This window comes from Protopterus annectens, chromosome 8.part0 (assembly GCF_019279795.1).
Source record: "Protopterus annectens isolate FY-2018-M chromosome 8.part0, PAN1.0, whole genome shotgun sequence".
Classification (NCBI taxonomy): domain Eukaryota; kingdom Metazoa; phylum Chordata; order Ceratodontiformes; family Protopteridae; genus Protopterus; species Protopterus annectens.
In genome coordinates, this window is record NC_056741.1 from 817,039,762 (window position 1) to 817,065,218 (window position 25,457).

Below are 25,457 nucleotides of genomic sequence, written 5' to 3' on the forward strand. Positions count from 1 at the left end.
TCCCCCACTCTGGAATTATAGATAAACTCACTAAACTAGGTAAAAATTCCTATGTCACAAGATGGGTTGCCAACTGGCTCACTGACAGAACCCACACCGTGAAAGTAGCAGACTCTAAATCCAACTTCAGACCAGTGACAAGTGGAGTACCATCAGGTTCAGTCCTGGGTCCTCTCCTGTTTGGTATCTACTTCTCTGAAGTACAGGCTAACACAGAAGGCCTTTGGCTAACAAAGTTCGCATATAACTGCAAACTAGGAGCCATAATCAAAACTCCTAACGATGTGGACATCCTACAAAAGGGCCTCACTGAGACAGATGCCTGGTGTCAAAGCCATGGCCTTAAGCTCAATGCCAAAAAGTGATTGTCATCCCTTTTGGTAAAAACTCTGTACGCATGAACTACCATATAGGCAGTAGTCTACTTAACACCGAAAGTGTGATAAGAGACCTTGGGACACAGGTGGCCAGTAGTCTCTCCTTTGATAATCACATTGCCATAGTAGTCAGGAAATCCTTCTATGTGGCACACCTCATCACAAAAGGTTTCTCATCCAGGAAAAAAGAGGTCATTGTTCCCCTCTACTCATCACTCATTAGACCCATTATAGAGTACAACGCTCCTTTTGGTATGTACCTCACAAGACATCTACAACAACTGGAAAGGCCGCAGAAATACCTCACAAAGAGGATTACCGGCCTCATCTGTTTAAAAACTTTCATCTTGTGGCTTTCTGTAGTGCTTACTGTATGTAGGCTAATAGCTTTAGTATGTCCTAGTCAGAATTGGTGGCTCTGGGCTTGTTTGTTTATAAAGTGATTGTTCAAAGCACATGACCAACAGAAAATGGAACTGATACCAAACCAAGTAGTAAAGAAACAAAGTCCAAACCACCACACTGGTAATAAAATCGATTCTTTTTACTTCCAACCACAACAGATGAGCGCTTTCGTCTAATAGATAGACTTCATCAGATCTGATGAAGTCTATCTATTAGATGAAAGCGCTCATCTGTTGTGGTTGGAAGTAAAAAGAATCAATTTTATTACCAGTGTGGTGGTTTGGACTTTGTTTCTTTACTACTTTGTTCAAAGCACATGAACAGGCCATCTTGAATTAGCTGAAGCCTTTCTTTATCTTGGCTAGATTGTGTTAATTGGCTGCTGGCTTGTGGGGGCTGGTTCTTTTGTGTTTTTGTAAAAAAAAAAAAAAAAAAAAGTTGTCTAAGGTTGTATCTTCTGGTATTTAAGCCCTAACTTTGAGAGGGTTTCTGCCTATATATACTGAGCAGAGTGGAGGAGAGGTGTTGACTACAACTCTTAGCTGAGATATATAAGTATCCTGTTTTTTTCGATTATTTATACTGATTACGGTTTCTAGCAATTTATATATAGCACTTTTTATTGCCTGCTGCACAGTTTTGAGTGTATTTTTATTGCTATTAACTAATCTGCACGGGTAACTGATTTGTTTGCAGTTAAAAAAGCATTCTGTAGAGTCTCATTGCTCCTTTATCTGTTTAAAAACTTTCATTTTGTGGCTTTCTGTAGTGCTTACTGTCTGTAGGCTAATAGCTTTAGTATTGTCCCCACCCCTTCTCCCTGTTGGTGTCTTGCTGTTATACTTGTTGGTTTTGTAGTTGCCCACCCCTACTGTAAATCTGATCTGGGACATTCCTCCCAGTCTAGTGTCATTAATTAGCTCATTCTACCTAATACAGAGAGAACATTTGATAAGGCCTTCTGTTTCTCCTTTTTCCCTTTCAAAAAAAAAAAAAAACTTTGTCTGAATCTCCTTGGTTCTGACTGTGCTTCTCAAACATTTTGGAAATATAGAGTATATTTTAGAGCATTTATTATAACTGTAATTGCCTTAATATTGCTACAACTCAAGTGCTCTAGATTGCACTGCATCTGAAGTGTTTGTGTGCTTTAGCTGCTTTTCTGTATATATAGACTTCTCTGTATATGTAGACTAGCTACTTATTCTGCTGTGTTACTGCCTCCTAAATCATTTTTCAGTTGTGCACTTGCCTTGCTTCATTTAAAAAGTTTTAAATTGCTAATTTTGTAGAGTTTTACTTGCATTTACTGTTTAGGACTACACACTCAAGTGTGTTAGCCTTTTCTGTGTTTATTTACTGTATTATTGCATTGTTTAGCCTGTTTCAACAAAAAAAATACTGTCTTGTTTGCTCATTTCCCACCTTTCCTAGCCAGTCCATATCCCAGGCTATGCTTGTCTCAGGACTTTATTTTCTGTGCTCAGAGCTATCCAGACCTTGCTGTGGTAGAGGGAAGTCCTACTGCTTACCAGTGAGAGTGTTGAGCATTGTACTGCCTAACTAACACTAGAGGAGTGGTTTCCAGCTCTGAAATTGTAATTTTATTAGCCTTTTTGGGCTGATTTATATCCCTTCCAACTTTCTAGCTTAAAAACGCATGTGTTTGCACACTTTTCACATCGTGCAGCACTCAGAGGCTACAGTTAAACTATTCCAGGTGCCAGAAAGTTTGCTCTTCAAATTTTCCTTAAGAACTAGCTGGTTTCTCAGTAGTAGCACGAAAATCTGAACCCCTGTGACTAGCACTTGCTCTAGAACCTGCTGGAAAGCACTAGGAAGCCTGAAACTGATTCAAACACTCAGCTCTCCTTGTCAATAAGGAGAAATTAATCTTAGGCACTAAATAGCCTATAATTGCAAAGTACCTTGCAAAGGTAAGGGAAAACAGCTCTTAAACTTTACAAGAAAGCACTAGGAAGCCTGAAACTGATTCAAGCAGTCAGCTCTCCTTGTCAATAAGGAGAAATTAATCAAAGGCACTAAACAGCCTATAATTGCAAAGTACCTTGCAAAGGTAAGGGAAAACAGCTCTTAAGTTTTACAAAAAAGCACCTAAACAGGCATGGCCAAGGGTCAGCCTCCGGTGATTTCTCCTGTCCACCTAGTGAATCTGGGCATACTGGGGCAGTGCGGCAACTGCTTCATGTACACGGACAATCCTCTCCTCCTACCACCCAACACTACAACCTGTGAAAGATGCACTTACATAGCCAAACTGGAAGCAAATCTCTCTCTGGCCAAGATTCTGCTAGACAGTCAAGAGGAGAAGGTTAACAACTGCATTACACCTCAAGCAACTCATAGCCCTTCAAAACCCACACCATCAACACCCACACATAGCAACACTAAACCCACATATGCGAGGGCCCTTAACATTAACCTGCCCAAGCAACAAGGACCTCAGAAGCCAAAACGCAAACAAACACCAGTCACAACCAAAGAGACACATAGCTCACAACACCAGTGTGCCACCCAACAACAGCCCCTAAGGCAAGACAATGTACCCAACACTTGAGTCATAGGTGACTCTATAATCAGGCACACTGATGTCCCACTCACCAGGCTGAACAAGGAGAAAATTACAGTCAGCTGCCTGTCGGGTGCCAGGATCCACCACATAACACATGCACTCAAGTCACTCCACAGCAAGTACAAATACGACTCTGTCATTGTCCATGCTGGAGTGAATAACTTGAGATGTACCTCCCTGGACTACATGAAAAGAGACATGGAAGAGCTCTTGGGTCATGTGACCCAGGCAGCTATGACCCTAGTCCTGAGTAGCATCCTGCCTTCGACCAGAATGATACCACAGTATAAGGACAAAATGATTGACTTCAACAATTGGCTAAGCTTCTGGTGTAATTCAAAGGGGATCCAGTATCTGTCTGCCTGGGAAGACATGATCGACAAACCTCAATGCTTTGCCAGAGATGGTCTGCACCTGTCACCCCTGGGATTCAGGCTACTGGCTAAAGCTCTTGCCACCCCTATAGTGTCTTTTTTAGGCAAGGTTCAAAGGATAAAACCACCACCATAACAGATACAAGCATGCAAAATCTGAAGGTAATGCTACTCAATGCTAGAAGTCTAAACCTCAAAATGCACTCTCTCTCGAGGCACTCCTAAAAATGGAGAACATCGATATCTGTGCAGTAACTGAGACCTGATTCAAGGCTCCAGAGAGCACCCCTACAATACCAGGCTACAATTCTTACCACACTTTTCGGCCACAAAACCAAGACCGAAACACTTAAGGTGGAGGAGTGTCCAAATTCACCAAGAATATTCACACCTCCAGGCTAGTTGCCCAACACAATGCATCTGAAATTCTCCAGGTGCAACTAACACTAGGTAAGACTGCAATCCAAATTGTAGCTTGCTACAGATCCCCCACCATGCCCCAAGATTCTCACTACATCTTTCTAAACATACTGGAAAATATTAAGATGCAACCAAACACCCTAACACTGGGTGATTTCAACTACCCTGCCATTAATTGGGAAAACTACTCTGGTACCAACTCCTTTTCCCAACGGTTCTTGGAATTCATAAATTCCAATGTCCTGGATCAACTAATCCATTGTCCCACCAGGGGCTCCAATATCCTAGACCTGGTCATTATCAACATGGGAGATAGATGCTCCACACCAGCGGTCACCCCCTCATTGATCAGGTCTGACTATAAGCAAATCACCTGTGACATCCACATCCCACCCCCACCCCCCAGTAAGGAAACCTCCTTATAAAACTTCTCCAAAGCCAACTTCATGCTACTGAAGTCAGAAGTGACAAACTTCACAACATCCACACAGATGGGATCTGGAAGTTCGAATGCAGAATCCTACACTAAGGCACAGTACGAGCACATCCACTCGTGCATGAATCGTGCCATCCCAAATAGAACCAAGATGCTCTTCTCCAAAAAAAGGAAGCCAATCTGGTGGTCCCCTGCTATAAACAAACTATACAACAGAAGGAAGAAACCGTTGCAGAAAAGAGGAAAATCCCAGGATGCAAAAAACACCCTCACCAGCCTCAGTAAGAAGCTGAGATCCCTCATAAAATCCTCAAAAGCTAGTTACGAAAATAAAATTGCCAAAGATTCCAAAGACAACCACAAGGCATTCTATAGTTATGTCAAGAATCTAAATGGCAATGCTCAGATCTGCTCTGAGCTACAACAGAATGGCATTAAATATACTGATCCCAAGGATATTTCCAATATCCTGGCAGATCGATTTAGTGCCAACTTCACCCCCCTCTCACCCCCTAAAGGGCCCATCTCAATACAAAAGGATTGCCAAATTCTGATGATCATGGCCACACAGGTAGAAACCGCACTCTCCAAAGCTAAAAATACAGCATCCATGGGACCAGATGACATCCCAGGCTGTGTACTACATGAACTACAAAATGAACTGGCACCTCACCTAAGTGTCATGTTTAATCATAGCCTCACCTCAGGCTTTGTGCCCACTGAGTGGCACACAGCTACAGTTATCCCACTCCACAAGGGATGATCCGCCTTGGATCCCGGGAACTACCGTCCCATCAGTTTGACAAGCCTGATCTGCAAGGGCATGGAACGCATTATCATGGAACTTATAAACAAAGACATTGGCAACCTTCAAACACTGGACCCCACCCAATTTGGGTTTGTGAAGGGCCGATCTTGTCTCCTGAATCTGAATGACTTCTTCGAATCAGTCTCCAGAGCTGTGGATGAGGGTAAGGTGGTCTGGATCTCGCCAAGGCCTTCGACACCATCCTCCACTTTGGAATCATAGATAAACTTAATAAGCTGGGCATAAATCCCTACATCACTCGATGGGTTGCCAACTGGCTTACTGACAGAACCCAGACTGTAAAAGTAGCCGACTCCAAATCCAGCTCCAGACAAGTGACAAGTGGAGTACCTCAGGGTTCAGTCCTGGGACCACTCTTGTTTGGCATCTACTTCTCTGAAGTACAGACCAACATTAAGGGACTCTGGCTAACAAAGTTTGCAGATGACTGCAAACTGGGGGCCATTACTGAATCCCCAAATGATGTGGATATTCTACAAAAGGGCGTTACAGAAACAGATGCCTGGTGCCAGAGCCATGGGCTGAAGCTTAATGCCAAGAAATGTATAGTTCTCCCCTCTGGAAAAAAACATGTACCCATGAATTACCACATAGGTGGCAGGACACTAAACATCAAAAGTGTGATGAGAGACTTAGGGACACAGGTGGACAGTGGTCTCACTTTTGATAACCACATCACCACAACAGTCAGGAAATCCTTCTATGTGGCACACCTCATCACTAAGGGCTTTTCATCCAGAAAAAAAGGAGGTCATTTTCCTGCTATACTCATCCCTCATTAGACCCATTATAGAGTATAATGCCCCGTTTGGTTTGTACCTCACAAAACATCTACAACAGCTGGTAAGGCCACAGAAATACCTCACTAAAAGAATCACAGGCCTAAAGCAGATGCCATATGCTGACCATCTAAAAAAACTCCAGCTATACTCTGTGGCATATCGTCTACTCAGAGGCAATCTCTGCTTAACATACAAGGCCATATCAAACCCTGAGCTGTTGGACATGCGCCACTTAAAGAAATCCCAATCCCTCAGAACTACATGCTCCAGGGATCTAAACCTTGTCATCACAATGAACAAAACATGCTGGAGGGATAGGTTCCTGATCCAGAGACTCCCCATACTCTGGAATAGACTGCCCATACATGTCAAGCAAAGCACCTCACTGGCCCTCTTCAAAAGGAACCTTGATGATTGGATGGGAGATAGGAAATTCACCCTGGGGATCATGTCAGTCGCCCTGCTACCCAGGGGTCCAGAGAAGTAAATATTGTGGGAAGAAATATCCAGGGAATTGTTATGGCTAGGCTTGCATAGGCCCTAGGGCCGATAGCCTAGTACCAACCTATGAACCTATGAACAAATGCCCGTCACATATCGCCTACTCAGAGGTGATCTCTGCCTAACAGACAAAGCTATGTCAAACCCAGAGCTGTTGGACATGCTTCACCTAAAGAAATCTCAATCCCTCCGAGCTACACACTCTAGGGACCTAAACCTTGTCAAAACAATAAACAGAACATGCTGGAGGGATAGATTCCTGTCCCAGGGACTTTTCATACTCTGGAACAAACTACCTATCTATATCAAACAAAGCTCCTCATTAGCACTCTTCAAGAAAAATCTTGATGATTGGATGGGAGATAGGAAATTCACCCCTGGGATCACTTCTGTGGCTCTGCTCAACAGTGACACAGGAAAATAATTTTCTTGGGTGGCGAAAGGCAGGGTACCATTTGGCTAGGCTTATATAGGCCCTAGGGCCAATAGCCTAGTACCTACCTATGAACGTATGAAAAGTGGGAATTGTGGAAAAAATACATGCAGAGGAGGAATGAGGTTTAAAAGAAGGCAATATTTGAATGAACTATATAATGTTTGATGACTGGATAGCTTACAAGTGATGTACAAAGTTTGCAACTAAAATTATGTCAATATGGTTTGTGATGTATAATGTTTGCAACTAAAATGATGTCATTATGGTTTGATTGACTGCCTATGTCATGCACGATAATTTAATAAAGATATTTCTTGCTTAAAAAAAAGATGTCCTTAAATGACCAGTACAGGAAGTATTACTCCTGCTTGCGGAAGAATAACCAGAATACAAAAAAGCTCATAACAGTACAATTAAAGAAAAGGTCGGCCATGTTTTGTTACGGAAATGCAGAAAACTGTGGCATTGTCAAGGATTAAAGAAAATGGCAGCAATAATAAAAATGAAATATTTTTGCAACTAAAAGCATATTTTTTAATCTCTACAGCACTCAGAAGAAAGCAGAATTACTTTCATGTCCTTTCCTTTCCTGTAGATGCTGTCACTTACACATGATTCAGGAGGGGTCATTCATTGCAATGGGTGTTTTGACACCTCAGAAGGAATGTGTGGGGGTATCAATAGCTAAATAACTACTTTCTGTGGCTGGAGCTGTATAATTGTTGGCAATAGCATACAACAGGTTATAAGAGAAATGCAAATGAGGGTCAATCAAGAAACAATAGAAGCTGCCCTGTTACAGAAAGTGTGTAGGATGACAGGGAGCCCCCCTGCTGCAATTGTATTTCAATGGCATGAGAAAACAAAACAATTTATTTTATAAACAGGACTTGAAATAGATTCTGGGAAACAGAAATAAAAGGCAAGATCACATTAATATAGCAGGCCTAATGATGTCTGTTTTGTGAAAATATCTTAACTTTTTATAAGAAACACTAGGGTTGATTTATGTGACTTTGATGCATTAAAATAGCTTAGAACCCATAGACATAATGTATATATCACATTTTTTTACATTTTTTTTAGTTTTAAAGTGGTGTTTTTCTTTAAATGGACAATTCTTGGGGAACAATTGGAAAATTTTGGTCTAGGCTACTCAGTGCCAGGTCACCTGGAACACATGCCAACTAACTACTGATGAATAAGAGTTTTGTTTGCACAGTCTTGATGCCACAGTTTACCTTTACTAGTTATCTTTAACCTTCAGTTAAGGAGTGATCCAATGTAAGGATCTGTACCTGGCTTGAGATTATCTTTTACTATGGCCCTATTCCAGTGCTTTGTAGACATAAGGCACAGAGAGTACTCTATGGCGGGACTGCAGCACACTGCAAAATGCACGTAGATATGTACACAGATACAGACACAGATACACAGATATGCACCCATACACACACACACACACACACACACACACACACACACACACACACACACACGCATGCACGCACGCACACACGCACACACACACACACACAAAAACACAACACATCACACATGCCAACAGACAGTTTGGAGGATCACAAAGTCTTCAGACAGATGAGAAAACTGGACCACTCAACTAAAATACATGTGGAGACACACATGATATATAGGCTGCACACAGCAGCATCCCAGCCAAAAAAATGAACTAGAGAACCAAGTGTTGTGAAAAAGCATTACTGTCCTTTGAATCACTGTGTCAGCCTCAAAATTATGTTAAAGGGGCTAAGTTTCTGAGGACTGAGAGAAAGTTAGAGTTGAAATATTCATCTATAGAGCAAGAGAAAAGGCAAGCAAGGGAATCTGGTTTAGGGTATTGAGATTAAGCCTACATCTATCAGCAATGAATTTTTAGAAGTTTCTGAAAATGAGAAACAATGCTCTTTTTGAATCTTTCTCAGATGTCAGACAGCAAATGTAGGGAGATTATCTATGATGGTACAGATACAAGGAGGCAATCAAGTATGCTATCTCTGCCAGATATTTTGTCACTTTTGGCAGATAACATAATTTGTTGTACAAATTCAATCAAGTATACCATGGGTTGTAAAAATTAATCAAAGGAGAATTTCAAACTGATCCTGAAATGTCCCATGATATTTTCATACTTAATGTTACATGTAAACTAGTTTAAAAAAGTGTCCATCACATGGGGCTTCTCTTTTTGACTACATATGCCTTTGCTCCTAATCATCGTGTGAAAAGGCTGTAATCTGCACATGGGAAAGGCAGCCAACTATTTTTCACCCACAGGGCACATGCATCTCAAGTGAATTAGGGAAGTATTCTTGGAAAAAAAATATTTTACAAGGCATTAAGTATGAGCTGCCCTCCCACACTGTTTTGCTGTAGCTTTGTTATCTTTTTTTTTTTTTTTTGGGGGGGGGGGGTGGATGATTTTATAAATTGCAGGGTAATTGACAAGCTCCTCAATGGGTATTACTTAGCTGCTTCTCTTGTTGCTCTAATTGGTTAGTTTGGTTTAATTATTGTCTATATGTGACTTTTGTATCTATAGTTTAGTTGCCATGATGCACGAAAACTACAATCAGACTAGTAAAAAATAAGTATGCAGTTAATGCAGCAATACATTCATGTAATAAATGCTCCACTCGCATAATTATTGTGTTTTTAGACACTAAAGGGTAATTAGTTTTCTTGAAATGCTTATAATTTTAAGTTCTTAGTGTAGCAGTTATGGTGTTAAAAAGATGCCATGCTCTGTAATTAGGGTTCACTTTAAGAGCTGTATATTGCAAGCAGTGTACATTGGGCAGATTACCCTTTTCTGGTCACCATTTTATTAAAAGAAATTGCCAAGATAATTTAGCAGACTTTTATAATGTAAAGAATATTTGTAGAGTTTCTGAATAATAGGTCTGTGAATGCTGCTTGTAAGAAATGTAGCCTGAAACTGTCAGGGTTATTGATACCTTAAATGGTCTCATGTTTATGATGCTAGTTTTGATGTGCTTATACTTTACTATACTTTCACTGCAACTGCAAGTTGTGTTCTGGTGTGAGTACCATCTGTGGCACTGGCTAGCATGACGTGGCACAGAGGCTGGTCACATCTGTATGTTGTAACAAAATGCCAGAAGTGCGCAGGTTTGTAATGCTGTCTGAATGGCCAGCTGGGAATGTGCCATAAGTTAGAGTCCATGAGACTGGTTATGTTGATGGTGGTACCAAGACTCATTAATTGTGACTTGCTTCACTGTACACTGTTACCAAATGCCAGCTGACTGCAGATCTGTACTGTGTGATGTCTCCATTTTACATTCTTTCAATGTGCCATTGAGTAGCCCTTTGAGCAGCTGGCCACCTTCATGTGGTGTCAAGGATATTTAGCTGTGACTTGTCACACTGTGCACTGTAATCAATGTCTATGTCTTGTACTGTGGTGAGTGGTCTTTAAGGGCTGGCTACTTTGATATGAAGTCTTTTCACTGCTGTGCAGTGGGACCAAGTGCATGTCAGTATGTACCACAATGGGAGAGTTACAGTAGGGAGATCAACATTATGGAAGTTGGTGTATAATTAAAGAAATCCTGAATACAACCATGGGTATTAAGGAATATTGTATTCTGTAACTACTTTCTGTAGACATTAAGAAATCTGGTGAGCATCTTTGCATTTGCCAGAAATACATGAGGTTGCATAAAGTGAATTATATACTGAAAATAAGTTAAAGCAGTTTGCTAAAATAGAACTAATTGAAATATTAGAAACCAAATTTAATGACAGTTTACAATGTAAAACAGCATCACTTCAACCAAGTGTTCTAGACAGAACAAAAAGTTTAGCAGGGACTGCAAAGATTAAAGGAAGAGAAGTTTCAGGCATCCAGGTGCTGCTCAAACTGTAATTATATTACAAATATTTGTGGGAGCAGAACTATAATACTTAGTTCAGAACATTAAGACAAAGTAGTAATCTCTGTTAGGTAACAAATGCATAGTAGAGACACCTCCTTTCTCTGTACTGTCTAATTTGCTACAACAGAGGCACCTGTAGTAGTTAGTTACATACATACAATTATTTCAGGCAAGGGCAATAATGCCCTTCTAGCCTGCCAGTATACCAAAACAGTTTTCCTATAATGTGTCCAGGTTCTTAAAAAAATCTACATGAATGCTTGCTTTAATGCAGTTTGGTAGTCTATTCCATACATCAGTTACTCACTCCCAGACAACCGATTAGTACAACTCTCATCATCATCATCATCAGCCCCGTTTTTTTCCCATTTTTCTACATGAGGTCGGGGTATCGTGTTAACTGTCACCAACTCTCATGTCTGACTGTAGCAGATCTTCTTTCACACTATCCATCCACCTCTTTAATGGACGTCCTCGCTTCCTCTTACCTTCTTCCTGTCTGTCCCAAATCTTCCTCACCAGATTGTCTTCTGCTTTTCTGCACATGTCCAAACCACCATAATCTGTTCTCTTTGATCTTTTCTGCAATTGGAGCTACTTTGGTTCTGCCTTTACTGCCCAGGTTTCTGTACCATACAGTAGTATTGGTCACACTACTGTCTTATACACCTTACTTTTCAGCTTCTTTAGCATTCTTCTGTCATAGACTACAACTGACACTCTATGCCAGTTGGCTGCAGCCCCTCTGAGTCGAGCTTTGACCTCTTCATTCAGACTTCTCTTCTCCTCAACCACCCCTCCCAGATACTTGAAGCTGTTTACCTGTTCCACTATCTTCCTTTCTATCTCTATTCTCAGATTCTTCCGATTTCTCCAATTTTCTGCTATCACCATCATCTTATTTGTGATTAGTTTCATCCCATGTGCCTTCAGTTTAGCATTCCATTTTCCTATCCTTTCCTGAATGCCTGTAATGCCACATCATCTGCATACAGCAACTTTGTTGATCTCTCCCCTCCGACTTGTTTGCTAATGTAGTCCATCACCAGTATGAACAGCAGAGGGCTCAGAGCTGAACCCTGGTGTACAGCCACTCCGACTGGAAACCCTTCTGTGAGGTCGAACACTGTTCACACTTGAATCATTGGGTCCTTGTACATAGCCTGCACTAATTCTACCAATGTTTCTGGGACTTCAAACCACCACAGTACTGCCCAGATCAGCTTTTTGTGACCTTGTCCTATACTTTCTCCGAGTCTAGGAATGCCTAGTTGGACTGTCTCCTCATCTCTAGCTTCTTCTCAAGTATCTGTCTCACTGCAAACATCGGGTCAAATGTGCTGCATCCTGATCTGAATCCAAACTGCTCATCTCCCATCTTACATTCTACTACTCTGTGTATTCATTTATCAATCACCCTCTCCAGATCTTTCATCCAATATGATAGGAGTTTGATGCCTCTGTACTGCCCACAGTTGTGGATGTCCCCTTTGTTCTTGTACACTGGCATGAGTATGCTTATTCTCCAGTCATCTGGGATACACCTTTCTCGCCACACTGTTATTAGTACTCTCAGGAGCTTTCTTCCCTACCTCACCCAGCATCTTTATCTTATCTGCTGTGCCTCATGGCCCTCATCTGAGCCTGCTGCTCTCCCTGACTTCATTTTCCTTAGTGCTGTTCTTACTTCTTCTAGTGTGGGCTCTTCATCATAGGCTGTTTCTAGGGCAGTACAGTTTCTGTGTTTTTTTTTTCTTCATTCAGAAGCTGCTGGAAATACTGCTTCCATCTACCTTTGATGTCCTGTGAACTGGTGAGCAGGTTGTTGGTGGCATCCCTTATGAAGGGTGCCTCACTATCTTCTTTATCTTTCTGTCTTTGCCTTGCAACCTGATATACTTTCTTTGTGCCACTTACTGAGTCACTTTCCAGAAGTTGGTAGAGTGCCTCCGATGCCCTATTCTTTGCTATTGCAACTTCTTTCTTAGCTTCTTTGTTAGCCAACCAGTAGTCCTTCCTAGCCTGGTCAGTCTTTTCTATCTCCCACTTCTTCCTGGACTCCTCCTTTCTTTTGATAACTTTCTGGACTTCTGCATTCCACTACCAGCTTTCCTTATGTACCTTATTTCCATACCTGGCTCAGTCACATATCTTTTCTGTAGTCCTAACACATGCTGTTTTTAGGCGCTGCCATTCTTGTTCAACTCCACCTATTTCCTCCTCTTCTTGAGGTGCTAGAGCTCTGAGTAATTCCTTGAACTGTTGTACTTTCTTTCCAATCAACTTTCAGGTCTTCAGCCTGGTCTCTGTTGACCTTAGAGCCTTTTCTGACCACTGCTTGCAGCCGATTGTGGCAGCTAGTGATTTATGTTGTGGGCTGACTGCTTCACTGAGGATGACTTTGCAATCATGGATTCTACCCCTTTTCCTTACTAGGTGGAAGTCCACCTGAGTTGCATGTTTGCTAGTCTTGCATGTGATCTTGTGACTGTCTCTCTTTATGAACCATGTGTTGGCTACTATCAAGCAATTTATCAGACAGATGTCTAGAATGGCTTCTTCTTCTTTATTCCTGTTGCCCCACCCATGTGGACCCATGCAGTTTTCATAGCCTGTTCTATCTGTCCCAATATGTGCATTCAAGTCACCCATTATCAACACCAATCCATGTTGCCCTGCTTTATCTAGTAGGTCCTGCAACTGCTGTCCTGCAACTCTTTTCCTCACTATCACAACCCTGCTGTGGGGCATAGGCTGATATTATGAATATTGTCCTATCATTACACTAGAGTCTGATTGTCATGTGTCGGTCATTAATGCTGATGATATCCCTCACTGCCCTCTGAAGCCTCTCTCTCATAACAATTCCTACACCATTTCAAGCCTGCCTCCCTCCTGAGTAGTAGAGTCTGGATCCCAAGCCATGTGCCTTTGCTACACTGCCCTTCCATCTCATCTCTTGGATACATAGGATGCCCAGCCTCCTCCGTATCATCATGTCATCCACTTACAAGCTGTGTCCTGTCAGTGAACCTACATTAAGCATAGCAATTTTCAGTTTATGTTTGGCAGGTTGATTTGTCTTACATCCAGCTTTCACTCAACAGAGCTATCCTAGGTAAGCCAGGCTGGGCAACTAGACACCGACCGGCCAGTAGCTTATTGGCCCAGGGCTGCTGGGCTTTATGGCAGGCACACACTGGCCAATAGGGGCACATATATCCCTCCCACTGTTAGCAAGGGTTCCTGGCATAGGTCAGAGTAGGCCAGGTCCTCAACCCACTTATCACTGGTAACTACCCATGCCCATTTGGCGACATTAGTCAACATGACTGAATCACCTAGAGCCATATTTTTACACTGTTGAGTGGCTATCCTGCCATGGCGTGCAGTCTGTGATCCGTGTTCTCCTATCTTGAGGATACTGTGCACCACAGTAGATGCCGAAAGCAGTTGGTCTGTACAACTCTTCCCCCTATAGGGCACCATGTAGAGTCTGTGCTGCTGCCCACAGCTCCATTCATTGGTGAGTTTGAGATGAAAACACACAGCATGATTTTTGGACATGAGAGAAACCCCACGGAGACACAAGGAGAACGTGCAAACTCCAAAGAGGCATTGGTTGGAGGTCAGGATCGAACCTTGTACCATGTGCATGAGAGGCAAAGACCTTAACCATTATGCCATCTTCTACAACTCTCATTCCTAAATAATCTTCTCCATAGGTTGTCTGATGATTCTCTACTAGTTTTTGATACCCAAAACATTCCGAGAGGTAGTTGTCTTTAAATACCATATATACCTGAACAATGTCTCCTCATAAATGTCTATAGTAGACATTGTACATTTTCAGATATTTTAGTATGTCATAATAATATACATTTCGACATCCATGGATGCCCTTGATACATTTAGGTTCATAGGTTCATAGGTTCATACTAGGCTATCTGCCCTAGGGCATTTATAAGCCTAGCCAGAATGTGTTTGGCTTTCGCCACCCATTTTAAATTTATTTTGCTATGCCTTTTTTCAAGGTTAGTATACTTTGTCTCTGTCTAACAGTGACACAGAAGTGATACCCGGGGTAAACCTACGATCTCCCATCCACTCATCAAGATTCCTCTTGAAGAGAGTCAATGAGGGACTCTGCCTATACTGGACTGGGATTTTATTCCAGAGTGAAGGGAGCCTCTGGGTTATGAATCTGTCCCTCCAGCATGTCCTATTTATTTCAGTGCTGAGGTTCAAGTCTCTCGAGCGCGTAGCTCGATGGGATTTGGATTTTCTGAGGTGCAGCATGTCTATTAATTCCGGGTTGGACATGGCTTTATACGTCAGGCACAGATTGCCTCTGAACAGGCGGTATGCCACTGAGTAGAGCTGGAGTTTCTTTAACCGGGCAGCATATGGCATCTGTTTGAGCCCTTTGATCCTCTTGGTGAGCTACTTTTGGGGTCTTTCCAGTTGCTGCAGGTGTCTGGTAATGTACATCCCAAAAGGGGCATTGTACTCAATTATGGGCCTGATGAGGGATGAGTAAAGAGGCACGATGACGTCCCCTGATCTACATGTGAATCCCTTCATGATTAGGTGGGCTATATAAAATGTTTTTCTAACCACTTTGGCCATGTGGTTGTCAAATGAGAGATTGCTATCAACTTGGGTCTCCAGGTCCCTAATTACTTCTTCTGTATTTAATGGATTACCACCTATGTGGTAATTTGTGGGCACTTTGTTTTTGCCAAAGGGAATGACTATACACTTTTTGGCATTTAGCTTGAGGCCATGGCTCTGGCACTAGTTGTCTGTTGCTATGAGGCCCTTGTGGAGGATGCTTGTGTCGGCTGGAGAGTCGGTTATGGCGCCCAGTTTGCAGTCATCTGCGAACTTGGTCAGCCACAGTCCTTCCGTGTTGGCCTGTACCTCTGAGAAATATATACCAAACAAGAGAGGTCCCAGGACTGAGCCTTGTGGGACACCACTTGTAACTGGTTTGGAGTCTGACATGGCTCCAGCAATTCTAACCATGTGGGTTCTGTCCTTGAGGCAATTTGCAATCCATCTAGTGACATAGGGGTTTATATTTAAGCTGGTGAGCTTATCTATAATGCCCGAGTGGGGTATTGTATCTAAGGCTTTTGCGAGGTCCAGGTAGGCTGTGTGGACCACCTTCCCCTCATCAATGGCCTTGGTGACTGTTTCAAAGAAATAATCCAGGTTTAACAGGCAGGATCTGCCCTTAACAAAGCCGAACTGGGTAGGATCTAGTGTTTGTAGGTCCCCAATATCTTTATTTATGAGGTCCATGATGATCCTTTCCATAGATTTGCAGATCAAGCTAGTCAGGCTTATGGGGCGATAGTTTCCAGGATCCGTTGAGGCACAACCTTTATGGAGAGGGACCACTGTTGCTGTACGCCACTCTTTGGACACATATCCTGTAGTAAGGCTGAGATTGAACAGTAGTTTTATGTTTGGGTTTAGCTCTTCTTGGAGTTCATGTAGGACGCAGCCCGGGACACCATCTGGTCCCATTGATGCTGTGTTTTTTGCTTTGGAGAGGGCGGCTCTTACCTGAGCATCTGAGATGTCAGGGGGGCAGCAATTTGCTGGGATAGATATTTGCCCTTTTGGTGGGGAGGGGGGGGGGAGAAGTTTGCGCTGAACCTGTCAGCTAGGATGTTGGCAATGTCTGTGTGTTCGGTGTATTTTTTGTCATTTTGGACTAATTCTGAGCATATCTGGGAATTACCACCCAGGTTCCTAACATAACTAAAGAAAGTCTTGTGATTATCCTTAGTGTCCTGTGCAACTTTTCTCTCGAAGCTAGCCTTAGACAATTTTATGTGTGCCCATAGTTTTTTGCTAATACTGATCAGTGATGCCTTCCCTTTTTGGGATTTTGCTCTATCATTTAGTAGCTTCCTCCTTCTATTGTATAGTTGGTTTATGGCTGGGGTCCACCAGACAGGACGTCTGCCTTTGGAGGATTGGGTCTTGGTTTTATTTGGGATCGCATGATCCATGCATTCCTGAAGGTGTTCATAGAATGCGTTTATAAAGGATTCTGCAGTCTGGGCCATATTTTCCACAGGCCCGGGGGCTTTGAAGGATTCCACCTCAGTTTTGAGGAGTGTGAAATTTGCTTTAGAGAAGTTTTTCACTGTGGTTTTCTGGGCAGGGGGTGGGGTCGGGATGTGAATATCCAGTGAGATTAGTTTATGGTATGATCTTACCAGTGAGGGATACACTTCTGGTCTGGAGCATAGAGTCCCCATGTTGGTGATGATCAGGTCCAGTATGTTTTCCCCTCTTGTGGGAGTGGTAACAAGTTGTTCCATAGCATTTGAGTTTATAAATTCTAGGAACCTTTGGGCTAGGGTGTTGGAGCTAGAGTAATGCTCCCAGTCTATGTTTGGGTAGTTGAAGTCACCCAATATAATGGTGTTTGGAGAGACCTTCATATTTTCCAGTGTTCTCAGGAAGGGCGAGTGGGGTTCCTGGGTTTGGCAGGGTGGTCTGTAGCAGGCTATAAACTGGAAGGCAGTTTTACCCACTGTTAGTTGCACATGGATAGTCTCTGATGCTTCGTGCTTTGCCACCAACCTGGAGGTGTGGGTATCTTTGATGAATATCGATACTCCCCCTCCTTTTGTAGTTCGGTCCAAGTTTTGGGGCCGAAAAGCATGGTATGAGGTATAACCTGGTAGTGCTGTGGTGCTCTTGGGAGCCCTGAACCAGGTTTCTGTTACTGCACAGATATCGATGTTCTCCATGCTAAGGAGAGTTTCGAGTGCGTGCATCTTGAGGTTTAGACTTCTGGCGTTGAGTAGCATTACTCTTAGTTTCTTATCCCTTGTGATACCTATGGAGGTGGGTTTGTCTTTTGAGCCTTGCCTAAAAAAGGCACTAAGGGGGTAGCAAGAGCCTTTGCCAATATCCGAAAGCCCAGGGTGACAGGTGCAAGCCGTCCCTAGCGAAGCATCGTGGCTTGTCGAGCATATCATCCCAAGCTGACAGGCATTGGATCCCCTTTGAATGACACCAGTACTTAAGCCAATTGTTGAAATTGATCATCTTGTGTTCATATTGTGGCATCATTCTTGGTGAGGGTAAGATGCTACTCAAGGTCAGGGTCATACCGGCCTGGGCTACATTTTCAGAGAGCTCCTTTATGTCTCTTTTCATGTAGTCCAGGGAGGTACGTCTCAGGTCATTCACACCAGCATGGACAATGACCGAGTCATATTTGTACTTGCCTTGGAGTGACCTGAGTGCTTGTGTTATGTCGTGGATCCTAGCGCCTGACAGGCTGCTCACCATGACCCTCTCCTTGTTCAGCCTGGTGAGCGGGACGTCAGTGTGCCTGACGATAGAGTCACCTATTACAAGTGTATCAGGTGTGTTGTTTAGTCTTAAGGGCTGTGACTGTTCGGCACACTGGCTTTGTGAGATATGTGTTGCACGTGTTTTGTTTTGGGGTAGCAGCTGCTTGGGTGTCTGCTTTGGAGGTCTCTGCTGCTTCGGCAGATCTTTATTTAGAGCCTCTGAGTATGTTTTTGTGTGATTATGTGTTTGGTTTGCTGTCATGGTAGGTCTATGTGAGATTGGAATTGTAGTGAGTGTGGTTTCCTTCTCCTCCTGACTGGTTATGCCAGTACTGAGTTGAGAGAGCTTAGCCTCCAGTTTGGCTATATGGTTGCATCTCTCACATGTGTTGGAATTTGTTGGGAGGAGGAGAGGGTTGTCTGTGTACATGAGGCAGTTGTAACATTGCCTCAAGATTCCCAGATTCACCAGCTGGACCGGAGAGGAGATTGACAACTCACCTTTGGACATGCTAGAATAATATTGGGAATTCCTTAATAATTGAAAACCAGGGCCAGTGGGGAGTGAGGGTGTAGTGCTTTTAATTTTTAGTGCAGACTTATATAATTGCTCTAGTGAGCAAGTGCCAGGTAACTTAAGTGCAATGTGTTACAGGTAACTTAAATGCAAAAACGACGAACAGTAACTTTCTTTCAAGTGAAACAAGGAAATAAGTACAGTAAGCAATGCAGATATCACTAGTGATCCACAGAAGCACTGAGAAGCCGTGTATTAGGTGGAATTAGCGTTCCAGGGAAATAACAAGCAAACAAACAACAAGCATATAAACAAAGCTAGATTCAGCAGGCCTGGATCTAGTCTATGCTACAGCAAACAAGGAGTACCAATTTCAGTAAGATACAGTTCAAATATTCAGGCACTATAAACCTTTAACCAGAAATTCCCAGCTCAGAAGGGCAGAGTCCAGCCTCTTCTCCCACAAGAGTGCAGACCACAAACCTTCTTAATGTAAAATAACTGGCCTGAAGCCCAAGTGCTTAAACCAGAACTAATACACTTTAAGAATAACAGACACTGGGCTCTCAATCAGCAGTTCCCAACTTAGAAGGATGAAAGCTACCTGTCATGTCACCACAGTGCATGCCACAAACCTTCCTGATGTATAACAACTGGTCTGAAGCCCAAGTGCTTAATCCAAAAGACTTAGAATGATAGCTACACTTTAATCAAGTTACTACCAAGCAGTAATAAATACAATTGAATACTTTAGAGAATGCCTGGATTAGTGCTCAAGTTACACAAACAAAACTAGATCCAGCAGGCCCAAATCCAGTCTATGCCACAGCAAACAAGGCGCACCAACTTCAGTAAGAAGCAGTTCAGATATGCATGCACTATAAGCCTTTAACCAGAAATTCCCAGCTCAGAAGGGCAGAGTCCAGCCTCTCCTCCCACAAGAGTGCAGACCACGAACCCTCTTAATGTAAAATAACTGGCCTGAAAGCCCGAGTGCTTAAACCAGAATTAATACACTTTTAGAATAACAGACACTGGTCCTCAATCAGCAGTTCCCAACCTAGAAGGATGTAAGCTACCTGTTCTGCCACTACAGTGCAGACCACAAACCCTCTCAGTGCAAAACAACTGGTCCGAAGCCCAAGTGTTTAAACCAAAAGGCTTAGAATGAGTTACACCAGGCAGTAATAAATACAACTGAGTACTTTTAAGATGATGCAAAAGTAAAAAAAAGTTGGTAGAAACACAAGTACAGTAAAAGCAGATGAATTTTTTTTTCTGAATAAGTGCTGAGATCAAAGAAACAGATTTGAGTGCTGAAACTAGAAAACTGGCTAGTTATAAGAAAAAAAAAACTAAGCTAGAAGGCTTCCCTCCAACACAGACGGGCTTGGGGGCTCAGAAGCCTACAAATAGTCTATACCACTTAACAGGAAAGGCAGGAAACAAGCATACATTTTTTTTTCTGTTTCCCAGATGCTCTCTTTGTACACAGTAGGAGAGCCTGAAATCAGAATATGATCTCACTGCACTCAGTTGAGTGAGCAAATGAGATGGGCCCAGAAGGAGTATCCAAACACAAATTTACAAGAGGGGCGGGCAGTTGCAAGGCCACTAAGATTAACACCAAAACAAAAACAGGGAGGGTCGGTGGGACTAACTGAAGAGCAGAGTCAAAACTTCCAGTTCAGTTAATATTCCTTCCACACAGTTAAAATCAATTTAAATACTGTATTTTTTGAAAAAAAAGAGCAGATAAAGGTACTTAAATTCTCTTATACGTCCAGTTGAATACAGCAAGTCCTTAGCCGGCCAAAGCTGAGGTTTTTAAGCAGAAAATATTTCACACTGTACCACTTAAATAGGCAAGGACAGGAAATCAAAGAATGTGACTACCCCACACCTGTAATTACTAGCAAATAACAAAGTTCAGCAAACACTGACTAACTTCCAGTTCAGTTAATATTCCTTCCACACAGTTAAAATCAATTTAAATACTGTATTTTTTTTGAAAAAAAAAGAGCAGATAAAGGTACTTAAATTCTCTTATACATCCAGTTGAATACAGCAAGTCCTTAGCCGGCCAAAGCTGAGGTTTTTAAGCAGAAAATATTTCACACTGTACCACTTAAATAGGCAAGGACAGGAAATCAAAGAATGTGACTACCTCCACACCTGTAATTACTAGCAAATAACAAAGTTCAGCAAACACTGACTAACTTCCAGTTCAGTTAATATTCCTTCCACACAGTTAAAATCAATTTAAATACTGTATTTTTTGAAAAAAAAGAGCAGATAAAGTTACTTAAATTCTCTTATACGTCCAGTTGAATACATCAAGTCCTTAGCCGGCCAAAGCTGAGGTTTTTAAGCAAAAAATATTTCACACTGTACCACTTAAATAGGCAAGGACAGGAAATCAAAGAAAGCGACTACCCCCACACCTGTAATTACTAGCAAATAACAAAGTTCAGCAAACACTGACTAACTTCCAGTTCAGTTAATATTCCTTCCACACAGTTAAAATCAATTTAAATAGTGTTTTTTTGAAAAAAAAAGAGCAGATAAAGGTACTTAAATTCTCTTATACGTCCAGTTGAATACAGCAAGTCCTTAGCCGGCCAAAGCTGAGGTTTTTAAGCAGAAAATGTTTCACACTGTACCACTTAAATAGGCAAGGACAGGAAATCAAAGAATGTGACTACCCCCACACCTGTAATTACTAGCAAATAACAAAGTTCAGCAAACACTGACTAACTTCCAGTTCAGTTAATATTCCTTCCACACAGTTAAAATCAATTTAAATACTGCATTTTTTTCAAAAAAAAAGAGCAGATAAAGGTACTTAAATTCTCTTATACGTCCAGTTGAACACAGCAAGTCCTTAGTCAGCCAAAGCTGAGGTTTTTAAGCAGAAAATATTTCACACTGTACCACTTAAATAGGTAAGGACAGGAAATCAAAGAATGTGACTACCCCCACACCTGTAATTACTAGCAAATAACAAAGTTCAGCAAACACTGACTAACTTCGAGTTCAGTTAATATTCCTTCCACACAGTTAAAATCAATTTAAATACTGTATTTTTTTAAAAAAAAAAGAGCAGATAAAGGTATTTAAATTGTCTTATACGTCCAGTTGAATACAGCAAGTCCTTAGCCGGCCAAAGCTGAGGTTTTTAAGCAGAAAATATTTCACACTGTACCACTTAAATAGGCAAGGACAGGAAATCAAAGAATGTGACTACCCCCACACCTGTAATTACTAGCAAATAACAAAGGTCAGCAAACACTGACTAACTTCCAGTTCAGTTAATATTCCTTCCACACAGTTAAAATCAATTTAAATACTGTATTTTTTTGAAAAAAAAGAGCAGATAAAGGTACCTAAATTCTCTTATATGTCCAGTTGAATACAGCAAGTCCTTAGCTGGCCAAAGCTGTGGCTTTTAAGCAGAAAATATTTCACACTGTACCACTTAAACAGGCAAGGACAGGAAATCAAAGAATGTGACTACCCCCACACCTGTAATTAATAGCAAATAACAAAGTTCAGCAAACACTGACTAACTTCCAGTTCAGTTAATATTCCTTCCACACAGTTAAAATCAATTTAAATACTGTATTTTTTTGAAAAAAAAAGAGGAGATAAAGGTACTTAAATTCTCTTATACGTCCAATTGAATACAACAAGTCCTTAGTCGGCCAAAGCTGAGGTTTTTAAACAGAAATATTTCACACTGTACTACTTAAATAGGCAAGGACAGGAAATCAAAGAATGTGACTACCCCCACACCTGTAATTACTAGCAAATAACAAAGTTCAGCAAACACTGACTAACTTCCAGTTCAGTTAATATTCCTTCCACACAGCTAAAATCAATTTAAATACTGTATTTTTTGAAAAAAAAGAGCAGATAAAGGTACTTAAATTCTCTTATACATCCAGTTGAATACAGCAAGTCCTTAGCCGGCCAAAGCTGAGGCTTTTAAGCAGAAAATATTTCACACTGTACCACTTAAATAGGCTAGGACAGGAAATCAAAGAATGTGACTACCCCCACACCTGTAATTACTAGCAAATAACAAAGTTCAGCAAACACTGACTAACTTCCAGTTCAGTTAATATTCCTTCCACACAGTTAAAATCAATTTAAATACTGTATTTTTTTGAAAAAAAAGAGCAGATAAAGGTACTTAAATTCTCTTATACGTCCAGTTGAATACAGCAAGTCCTTAGCCGGCCAAAGCTGAGGTTTTTAAGCAGAAAATATTTCACACTGTACCACTTAAATAGGCAAGGACAGGAAATCAAAGAATGTGACTATCCCCACACCTGTAATTACTAGCAAATAACAAAGGTCAGCAAACACTGACTAACTTCCAGTTCAGTTAATATTCCTTCCACACAGTTAAAATCAATTTAAATACTGTATTTTTTTAAAAAAAGAGCAGATAAAGGTACCTAAATTCTCTTATATGTCCAGTTGAATACAGCAAGTCCTTAGCTGGCCAAAGCTGTGGTTTTTAAGCAGAAAATATTTCACACTGTACCACTTAAACAGGCAAGGACAGGAAATCAAAGAATGTGACTACCCCCACACCTGTAATTAATAGCAAATAACAAAGTTCAGCAAACACTGACTAACTTCCAGTTCAGTTAATATTCCTTCCATACAGTTAAAATCAATTTAAATACTGTATTTTTTTGAAAAAAAAAAGAGGAGATAAAGGTACTTAAATTCTCTTATACGTCCAGTTGAATACAGCAAGTCCTTAGTCGGCCAAAGCTGAGGTTTTTAAACAGAAATATTTCACACTGTACTACTTAAATAGGCAAGGACAGGAAATCAAAGAATGTGACTACCCCCACACCTGTAATTACTAGCAAATAACAAAGTTCAGCAAACACTGACTAACTTCCAGTTCAGTTAATATTCCTTCCACACAGTTAAAATCAATTTAAATACTGTATTTTTTTGAAAAAAAAAGAGCAGATAAAGGTACTTAAATTCTCTTATACATCCAGTTGAATACAGCAAGTCCTTAGCCGGCCAAAGCTAAGGCTTTTAAGCAGAAAATAGTTCACACTGTACCACTTAAATAGGCAAGGACAGGAAATCAAAGAATATGACAACCCCCACACCTGTAATTACTAGCAAATAACAAAGTTCAGCAAACACTGACTAACTTCCAGTTCAGTTAATATTCCTTCCACACAGTTAAAATCAATTTAAATACTGTATTTTTTTGAAAAAAAAAGAGCAGATAAAGGTACTTAAATTCTCTTATACATCCAGTTGAATACAGCAAGTCCTTAGCCAGCCAAAGCTGAGGTTTTTAAGCAGAAAATATTTCACACTGTACCACTTAAATAAGCAAGGACAGGAAATCAAAGAATGTGACTACCCCCACACCTGTAATTACTAGCAAATAACAAAGTTCAGCAAACACTGACTAACTTCCAGTTCAGTTAATATTCCTTCCACACAGTTAAAATCAATTTAAATAGTGTTTTTTTGAAAAAAAAAAGAGCAGATAAAGGTACTTAAATTCTCTTATATGTCCAGTTGAATACAGCAAGTCCTTAGCCGGCCAAAGCTGAGGTTTTTAAGCAGAAAATGTTTCACACTGTACCACTTAAATAGGCAAGGACAGGAAATCAAAGAATGTGACTACCCCCACACCTGTAATTACTAGCAAATAACAAAGTTCAGCAAACACTGACTAACTTCCAGTTCAGTTAATATTCCTTCCACACAGTTAAAATCAATTTAAATACTGTATTTTTTAAAAAAAAAGAGCAGATAACGGTACTTAAATTCTCTTATACGTTCAATTGAACACAGCAAGTCCTTAGTCGGCCAAAGCTGAGGTTTTTAAGCAGAAAATGTTTCACACTGTACCACTTAAATAGGCAAGGACAGGAAATCAAAGAATGTGACTACCCCCACACATGTAATTACTAGCAAATAACAAAGTTCAGCAAACACCGACTAACTTCCAGTTCAGTTAATATTCCTTCCACACAGTTAAAATCAATTTAAATACTGTATTTAAAAAAAAAAAAAGAGCAGATAACGGTACTTAAATTCTCTTATACATCCAGTTAAACACAGCAAGTCCTTAGTCGGCCAAAGCTGAGGTTTTTAAGCAGAAAATATTTCACACTGTACCACTTAAATAGGCAAGGACAGGAAATCAAAGAATGTGACTACCCCCACACCTGTAATTACTAGCAAATAACAAAGTTCAGCAAACACTGACTAACTTCCAGTTCAGTTAATATTCCTTCCACACAGTTAAAATCAATTTATATACTGTATTTTTTGAAAAAAAAAAGAGCAGATAAAGGTACTTAAATTCTCTTATATGTCCAGTTGAATACAGCAAGTCCTTAGCCGGCCAAAGGTGAGGTTTTTAAGGAGAAAATATTTCACACTGTACCACTTAAATAGGCAAGGACAGGAAATCAAAGAATGTGACTACCCCCACACCTGTAATTACTAGCAAATAACAAAGTTCAGCAAACCAAACAAAA

At 41.1% G+C, this 25,457-nt stretch overlaps 1 protein-coding gene across 2 annotated transcripts in view; it reads right to left on the minus strand.

The window, feature by feature from the left end:
* Window positions 1-25,457, minus strand: part of LOC122809069 — a 553,596-nt gene that overhangs the window by 488,386 nt on the left and 39,753 nt on the right. The window lies entirely within an intron of this gene.